Here is a 9,785-nt window from a genome sequence, read left to right on the forward strand (position 1 = left end):
GCCAGATCACTTGAAAGAGAGCATGGATGAACAGTAACCCAAGATGTCCAAAGCTATTAAGTACTTATTAGTTAATTACCATAATAACCATCGAAGTTGATCAAGGAAATCGTCTTCCTTCCAGATTAGAGGATATATGAATGGATAGTCCAAATTTAATCCAAAATGATAAAGAATGGAATCTCCATTAAGTGTGAACAGATCTGTGTGGCATTGCCACATGAGATTATCCAGATTTTCAGTGAGGCTGCCATTCTGGATTTGTTCAATGATCTCCTGGGGTATCACCAGTTTGGCCAATCTTTTATTCTGTCAATCTTGTACTTTTCATTGTTATGAAGAGTATGAAAAGCATGCCTCATGATGTACATGTTGATTTCTACTGGTGCTTTTGGTTTTGACAGGAAGTCAACAAGCACATTCTTCTTTCCAGCAATATGTTTGGTTTCAAAAGAGTATTTTGAAAACCATTTAGCCCATCGAAGTAGTTGAGAATTTGGAATCTGCTTCTGTTTGAACTTGGTCATCCGAGGAAAGAATGCCATATCCAATTCTACCAGGAAGTGATGGCCAATAAGATGGAACTTGAACTTTTTTATTCCATTTTTCACTGCCAAGATTTCTTTGAAGGTGGAATGATAATGCATTTCGGCCTAAGAAAACTTACCACTTTTGTAGGCACACAGATGTCTCTTACCATCGATTTCTTCAAATAGGATGGCGGTCCAGTATTCATCACTGGCGTCGGTCTGGAGAATTCTCTTCCTTGTTGACGAGAACTGTAATGGAGGAAGAGTTTGCATGATCTCCTTCAATTCGGCAACTGCTTTAGTCTGAGATTTTCCCCAAGGTGGGGGATTTTTCTTCAACATCGTTTGCAATGGAATCAGTAGCTTTGCAAGATTTGGAACAAAGTTTATGAGATAATTAATGATCCCAAGAAATTGTTGAACTTGCTTTGTTGTGAAGTTTTCCTCAGGAAATTTCAACAATTCCTGCGCAATATGTGGCCCTGGATAGTATGTACCTTTGTTAAGATGCATACTAAGAAATTCAATTTCTGTCTGGGCTATGTTAATCTTTCTTTGAGGAAGCATGATCCCATGCTTTTTCACAATTTTTATGAACTGTTCAAGAAGTTGGCATTGTGACTACTCATCAGGAATGTAGAGTAGGATATCATTGATATATACTGCTGCACTTGACAGGATTGGTTGAAAGATTCGACATATGGCCTTTTGGAATAGGGATGGTGCAACTTTTAGGCCGAAAGGAAGAACTTTCCATCGAAAATGTTGGTTTGGGATACAGAACCCTGTCTTAGGTCTGTCTTCAGGATGGATGCCAATTGCCAAAATCCGGCTTTGAGATCGAATTTGGAGTAAATGTGGGCCTTGGATAGTCCAGCAAAAAGGGAGTTTCTGGAGGGTAAAGGGAATTTGTCATCTTGGAGAAAAAAGTTAAGAGGGTAAATTAATTACCAATCTCATTTTCCCTCTGTTTTGCTCAGCATGCTTATTGACGTAGAAAGTTTCACAAGCCCATTGAGAATGTGAAATCTCAATAAGGCCTTGAGCTAATACCAGATGCTCTAGGTTGATTCCCATGTGACTCACCTTGGTTGGCTTGATATCTTTATTCTTTTTGAAATGAAGGCAAACAAAGAACTCTGGATTTTTCCACAAAGGATGAGAACACTTTTAAGCGAATTCGGAATGGGATTCCGAACAGGATTCCAACAATTTTTGCATGATTGGATCTAACAGACTCATTTGATGTGACACCCCGAACCACCTAGGGTCGCCATAGGCACCTGACGTTACACCTAATGGAACCCTAGCTACACCTCTTAGAAGAAGCATCGTAAAATCATAGACGTTTTTTTTTTTTTGAAAACGGTCCCAGCGTGACTCATTAGCGGAAGCAAAAAATAAGATCGTCGTCTCTCCCTCCAACAACCATGATACAATTGCACACCACTAAACATCATAATAACAGACAGCCCTGACACTTTATTTACATATTTTCAAGATGGGTTTCCTTGGGTCGGTACATCAAAAGGAAGGCCAGAGCTCAGCCATACTCGGCCTAAAACCCCAAAAAGAAACAATCGACCCACTACAACTCACGTGCAAGATCCCCCATCGCTAGTGTTGGCTAACGATCCCAAAAAATTTTGGCGTCTACTCGACACGCACGGGCCCTCACACCCATCCCGGTGCATCAGGCGGTGGCAGCGGCAGCATCCCACGCATCGCTCCGTTGCATCGAACATGGACGGATATGAACTCCTGGACAACCGGGCCCCCAGCCAGGCCCACATCGTACATAACTAAATATCGCACTCGAATATACGTACGATCATGAGCAGAAGGACAGTCAAACTCCTTGCACTCGACTTCTTCGTCCGAAGATAGGCCGTAGAAAACACCCTGCGTGACAGCAGGGAGCGGCATGCTGCTAATCTAAAATGTTGGTCCCCGAAGGGGTGAGTACAACCACTTAGCAGGTAAAGAAATCCAATAACCACTCATTGCAACATGCAATACAAGCACAACATCATACACGCTAATCATGCATCCAAGCAGACTTACCTCGAAGCCATGCATATACCATCATACATCTTCATCACAATCATAACACATACATGTCATCATGTCATAGGTTATCATCATCATGTCATACACATGTCATCCTCATATTATAGGTCACCATCATATCATACATATGCCATCATCATTATGTCCTAGACATATTATCATCATATCATATCATATATCACTATCATCATGACATCATTCTATCATACACATGTCATCGTCATCATGGCATCATCATATCATATTATATATCACCATCATCATGACATCATTCTATCATACACATGTCATCTTCATCATGGCATCATCATATCATATTATATATCACTGTCATCATGACATCATTCTATCATACACATGTCATCGTCATCATGGCATCATCATATCATACATGCATATCATCATGCCATAGGTGATCATCATCATATCATGTCATGTATGCATGATTCAATTTCCACTTTTAACTTTCAATTCGATCACCACATCACCCTTTCTCAAGATCATCAATTTCATCTCAAACTTTACACTCGCACCCCATCCTGGCATCGGGAGAAAAACCTCCGGCATTCAGCCACTCAAGGCCACCGGGCATCCGGCACCCCCACATTCCGGGCATCTCGCATCCCAACTGGCATCATGAGGCATCCCCTCGGGCAAAGACCTCCGAGGCTTCCGGCACCCAACCATTCCGGGCATCTCGACACTCCCAGGGCCATCCGGCCATGTATCTCTATACATTCCGGGCATCCGGCACCCCCCATCCCGGGCACCCTGACACTCCCAGGGCATTATCATCCGCCATAACAGTTTCCTCATTTATTCATTGTCCACATTTACCAATTTAGGTCTCACTTAACATGGCACATGATGCAATGGCAAATAAAATCACTTTCATCCTTCAATCTATACATGCATTATCAGTCATCATCATGCATGCACCAAGGTACAATCATCCATAAAGATAAATTTCATGGAGTTCATACAATTTAAAATAGCCCATTTATCATGCCCTCTTTTTCTCCCTTTTTTTTAAAAAAAATTATTTAAATTCCAGCTTGTATCATTCTTGAAAATATTTAAAATTAAATATCCATATAATTCTCAAAAATCATGAAATTAAGGCTAATGATAGACAAGACAATAGGGTAATAATTTCATGAAAAACACAAGGCCAATCAATTTCCACACAAGATTTATAATTCACACAAATACAGCATGAAATTTCGGATAAAAACAGAATGCACAGTTTCCGAACTAATTTTATTAAAATATCCAAACGACTTCCAAAAATTATGAAATTTTACCAGGTTATAGCCAAGACAATAAGGTATATTTTTCATGAATACTTATAAGCCAAATTATTTTTATATTAGTTTCTACAGTCACACGAAGCTTCTGGATCTAACACCGAAACGTCCAGTGCATGGTTCTCCGAAATAATGAGTTTTTACCCACTTATACTTCTTATTTTCCTCTGAAATTTGGATATGTTTTACTTCACGATGTCCCATACAACTTTCATGAAGATATCTAAGTCATATTTTCAAAGGACAGTCTCCATATGGGTCCATGAAGTCTCGGGTAACCTGTACCGCGTCTCCAGATCTACGGTTTTCAAGAGTAGTTGATTCACTAGGCTACACTTGTTCATTTTGCTTAAAATTTGAGTATGTTAAACTTCATGATGTTCTCTACAAGTTTCATGAATAAGTCGAAAAGATATTCTTAGTAGAAATCAGCATGCAACCACAAATCCACCGAAAGGTCAGTGAAATCGTTCCAGATCTGGTGTCTCCGTAGGATGAGTGTTTTACCCCTTAAAGCTCCATAATTGTACACCAAATTTTAGTATATTGTAGTTTAAGATGTTATCTAAAACTTTCATGAAGGAATCAAAGTCAAAATCGAACTCAAAACATGCATGCAAGCTCTCACAAGGTTCTGACTCAAACAGTTCTTGCGAAAACATTCCAGATCTAGCATCTCCGTAGGATGAGAGTTTGACCCATTAAATCTCCATCATTTTACACAAAATTTTAGTATGTTTTATTTTAATATGTTATCTACAACTTTTATGAAGAGATAAAAGTCAAAATCGAACTCAAAACATGCATGCAAGCTCTCACAAGGTTCTGACTCAAACGGTTCATGCGAAAACAGCATGCAACTCAAGAACAAACCACACTTGCTTCACTTCCATGCCTCCAAACATCCTAGATTCCGACCATACATGCAAAACATTGGTGCAAGAGTAGAAAGTGGATTCCCAACTTGCCTCTAGACCACACGAACGGCGGCACACGGCGGCGAACAGCGACGACTCCTTACTCTCCCTCTCGGCCGCACCCTCTCCCTCTCTCTCGCACGGTTCACTCTCTCTCTCTCTCTCCCTTTCTCTCTTGGCCGAATCAACCGGCCACCCCTCTCTCTCCTCTTCTCTTTTATTTCCCCAAATTCTCATCATTAGCTTGCCTCCCCAATGGCCAATGCATGCCATCCCTCTTGCCACTTGTCACAACACATGCAAGATGGGCTTTGGGCTTGGGCTTGGGCTTGGGCCGCCACTCTCCTCCCCTTGGTCGATGGCAGCCCACTTGTGGGCTTCAATGGGCCGGCCAACTTGGCCCATTAAAGATCCACTCTTGGGCCTAAGGCCCAACCTAATTAAAATCAATTTTACCCCTTTTTCTTATCCTATATTTTAAGAATTAAATTACTAAATTCTACATGGCCAAAATCTTGTAACATTTTATTTATAGGAATTTTAATTTTATGAGGTGCATAGCCAAGCATAGATTATTCTCATTAATTTATCCTATAGTTCTAATTTAAAAAAAAAAAATTCAAGAACACAAGCATATAACACATAGCCTTAAGAAAACTACTGGCTAAAACATAAACCATAGGTAATTTCATTACCTAATTATAGGCTTTAATTCCTCTAGAGGGTGACTTGAATTTTGGGATGCCACATTTGAATAGAAAAAAGTCTTCGGATATTGACAAATTCAGAGAGTTGGTCCTTATACTTAAGACATTTTCCAAGAATGATGTGAAGTTGAGAAATTTGAGTCATGATATCCCAACCAATGATCAAATCTTTGTTAAATCTTTGTTAGGAAGACCGGAACCAAAGATTTTTGTGGTTATGGAACACTATGGAAAAAACCGGACGGTTATCGGAGTTGTTCTCACATTTGTAGAAAAAGTATCTCTTGAAGCAGAGTTGAAATATCGAACACAAGAAGTCCAATATTCTTCAGGATGAACTCTAGTGTCCAAGATTGAAGAACTTGCTCCTATGTCTATGAGAGCAATGATAGTGATAGGCTTGACAAACTTTGAAGTGAAGATTTTTACAGGGAAATGGGGACAATGAGTTTGATTGGAAAATATATCAGGATCTTGTTCCCAAGAAGTGAGAGAGATATGAAAAATATCTTCGGACTCTGAGTCTGAATCAGTCTCACTAGGAGTTTGGTAACAATGAATGACATAGAGAGTCTATTTATATGGTTCCTTATTAGCAGAGAATAAAGATTCGATATCATCATTTTAAAGAGAAATACTAGTTTTATTCTCTATATGATGTATCAGATGAGTCTGACCTTTTTTGGCTTGAGGACAATTTTTGGCAAAATGTCCTTTCTAATTGCAGATGAAGCATCGATTTGACTTCTTGTGGGCTGAGCGATCTTTCCTTTTGCGTAAATATCGTCATTTCTTCTTTCTCCGGAAGTGCTTAGAGCCATGCCTAGATTTTTTTATCCAAAGCTTCTTAAAATGCTTCTTTTTTCTAGAAAGCCCTTAGGCTGATATAGTATACTAATAATACTCACTAGAAGCTGCTAAGGTATACTGCTCACTCTAAACTAACATATCAAAACCCTCAAGCCGATATAGTATACTGGTATATTGCTCGCGCTAAACTAACATATCAAAGCCCTCAGATTGATATAGTATACCAATGATGCTCACTCTAAGCTGATAAAGTATACTGTTTGCGCTAAGTTGATATAGTATAATGTTTTCGCCATATGAGAATGCTACTATTTTTATCAAGAATAATCGTGTGTGGGTACACGGTCGGCCTTAGTCAAAATATAATATTTTCCCTTTTGAAAATCCCACTAATTTCAATGATCCATAAACACATTTTCGGCATTGTAAACCGACGCCTGATATTTTCTAATTAAATACCGAAGATAATAAATTTTGGAATAACTTCCCAAAATTACAAATCACACTCAATTTGCACAATCCAGCATTCAATTAAATAAACCAATGACACCATTGAAATCAGCACGAAATTCCGGTCACTAACTATCCCGGTCTAATTTTCAGAAAATAATAATTAATTAAATAATTATCAAAATTAATTAATAAATGCCAATAAATGCAATTTAACCGGAAAAGCCTAATTAAATCGAGACGGGCTCGAAAAAATTCCAAATCTATCTAGATAAATACTAGAGCTGATCTAGTTTATAATTACACTACTCTAACCACTTAACATGCAATAACGATTAATTAAATTGCTAATCTATTCTAACTAACCACCTAATCCAAGCTTAACCTAAACTAATCAACCATTAAGCATAATTAACTCCCTAAGCAGAGATCAGTGAGTAAACTCATTGGATTAGAAATCCAACGGGACCATAGCAACGGGGACGTGGAGATGATCAATAAACTCCAAAGCGGGGATACCCTTTGAGGTTCAGAAGTAGTCCAAAGCAGGCCAAACAGTGCATGGAGGACTTGTGGGGTTTCGGTTCTGTTCTTGGCCGAGAAAGGCTGAACCAAGCGATGGCAGCAGCTAAAACAGCGAGAACGGGACAGTAGGTTGCAATGAGGACAAGGCAGAGGTAGGTGGTGGCTCTGGCGGCCTTGGCAATGACGCACGGTAGCTGGCGACGTTGGACGAGGCCTCTGGACACATGAACGGACAAAGACGATGGCCAAAGACACGCGGGAAAGCAGGAGGCACGGCTGGCGTGCGGGTAGCGCGACGATGCTGGACGGCTTGGACAGGCTGCTTGACGGTGGAGGGAGGCGGCTCTGCTAAGCTTTCTGGTTTTGGAAGCTTCAACTTGCTGGAGATGGGGGTGGGGGTTGACGAAAGGAAGGAGAAGGGGAACAACTTTGGCTTAGAGGGGGCCACTTGCTTCACTTCTATCTTCTTGTCCCTTAGAAGAGGTCCCACCATGGCTGCTGGCTTCCTTAGCAATTTTCCAGCCACCAATCTTCCCTTAGAAGCTATTGAGGTGGTCCAAAAGGTTGGGGCATGGGGGGCTACGAATTTGCACTTGATTTCTCACAATTTCACTTCAATTCCTGCTTGAATTAAATCAATTCGGCTCCCATAAATTTCGCTAACGTGTCCTCAATCAAATTGACATTTTCATCGCCAATAGAACCAACTTGCATCCTAATTTCGCGATAAAAAACGGTCCTCTGAATTTTCTGATCGAAAACAGCCCTATATTGACTTTTCGCCAAAAATCTCGGTTTGCAGAAAAATCTTCGAAGGATGAATCAATGTTTTTAAAATGACTCGTGACATGACAAAATTTTCAATTTCTGAAATCGGATTCAAATTCGCAGTTAATTTCAATCGCACGATTTTAGTGTGACATAGTCTAGGGTAGCTTTCAGAAATTTTTAGTGCAAATGACCCGTGATTGGTTTCTTCAAGCCACAATGAACCTCTTCGACACATTGGCAACTCTCAGTGGTCGCGAAATCTCGAGGTTTCAAATACGGACACACGGTACCAAAACGACAGAAAAATCAGTCTAGTACTGGTCAACGAGAATTTTGTAATTTGGTGAAATCACCCATGTTTAACCACACATCTCAGTCGAACCGACATATCTACGATCTCTAATCGATTTTTAAGCGTGCCGTAATGATCTCTGTAGATGAGCACAGTTGAGTAGTTGATTCTTAGTCGAATTCTCAAGTCTATTGCATTAAAATTCCTAATGACTTCTCCAGATAGTCTAGTTATCTCAGGAATGATCAGCTCTGAGAATAGCACTATAGGCGCATTGATGAAAGGCTCAATGTATTCTATTGAAAACAGAATTGAAAATCTTAGGATGTCATAGACTACCCCATCTTGTTTGGGAAATTTAACCAAGTTGATTGAACTATTTCTGGGGGGGACAACTTTCATGGGCAAATTCCTTCACATCTATCAAACTGCCAATCTCTTGATCTACTTGATCTATCTCGTAGCAATCTAAGCGGTGCCATACCCCCATATTGTTATGAAGCATAGAAGAGCTAGATCTTTCACGCAATAATTTGTCCAGTCAGATTCCATAATTTTTAGTTGTATTTCGCTCCTTGAAACTTCTAAATTTATCGTACAATAAGGTTGGAGACATGCTGCCACATGAAGGAGTCTTTAAGAATGTTTTCGGTATTTCTATTATTGGGAACAATGAGCTCTGCAACGGACTACTAAAATTTCACCTCCCTGACTGCATCTCCAAAAGCTCTAAGAGCAAACTGATAAACATAGTAATATTGTATGCTTCTATTATTTTCAGAGTTCTTGGAATAGCTCTTATTCTAATTTTCATATATCTTTGTTAGTGGAAGAAGAAAGTAAATGAACCATCTTCAAGTTCAACAGATGATTCATGTCCGAACATGTCATATGGAGCACTCCTAAAAGCAACATATGCTTTTTCTTCAACGAATTTGATCATTGTTGGAAGCTTTGGTTTTGTTTATAGGAGGATACTCGAGGATAATGGAATTGCTATTGCCGTGAAGGTGCTTCATTTAGTTTATTATGGTGCTTTAAAGAGCTTCATAGTGGAGTGCGAGACATTGAAGAACATCAAACATCGAAATCTCTCGAAGATGACAGTTTGCTTGAGTAGTGATTATCAAGGAAATGATTTTAAGGCCTTAGTGTATCAACTGATGGACAATGGAAGCCTAGAATGATGGCTACGCCCAAATACAACATCATCTCATGGGAATGAGCTCCCAAAAAAGTTGAATTTCATTCATAGGATAAATATTGCTATTGATACTTCCGCACTAGATTATCTTCATCATCAAAGCCACATTCTCATTGTTCATTGTGATCTAAAGCCAAGTAATATCCTCTTAGTTAAGGGGATGGTCGCACATGTTGGCGACTTTGGATTGGCAAAGTTCTTT

Source organism: Eucalyptus grandis, unplaced genomic scaffold (assembly GCF_016545825.1).
Source record: "Eucalyptus grandis isolate ANBG69807.140 unplaced genomic scaffold, ASM1654582v1 tig00007747, whole genome shotgun sequence".
In the NCBI taxonomy this organism is placed as follows: Eukaryota; Viridiplantae; Streptophyta; class Magnoliopsida; order Myrtales; family Myrtaceae; genus Eucalyptus; species Eucalyptus grandis.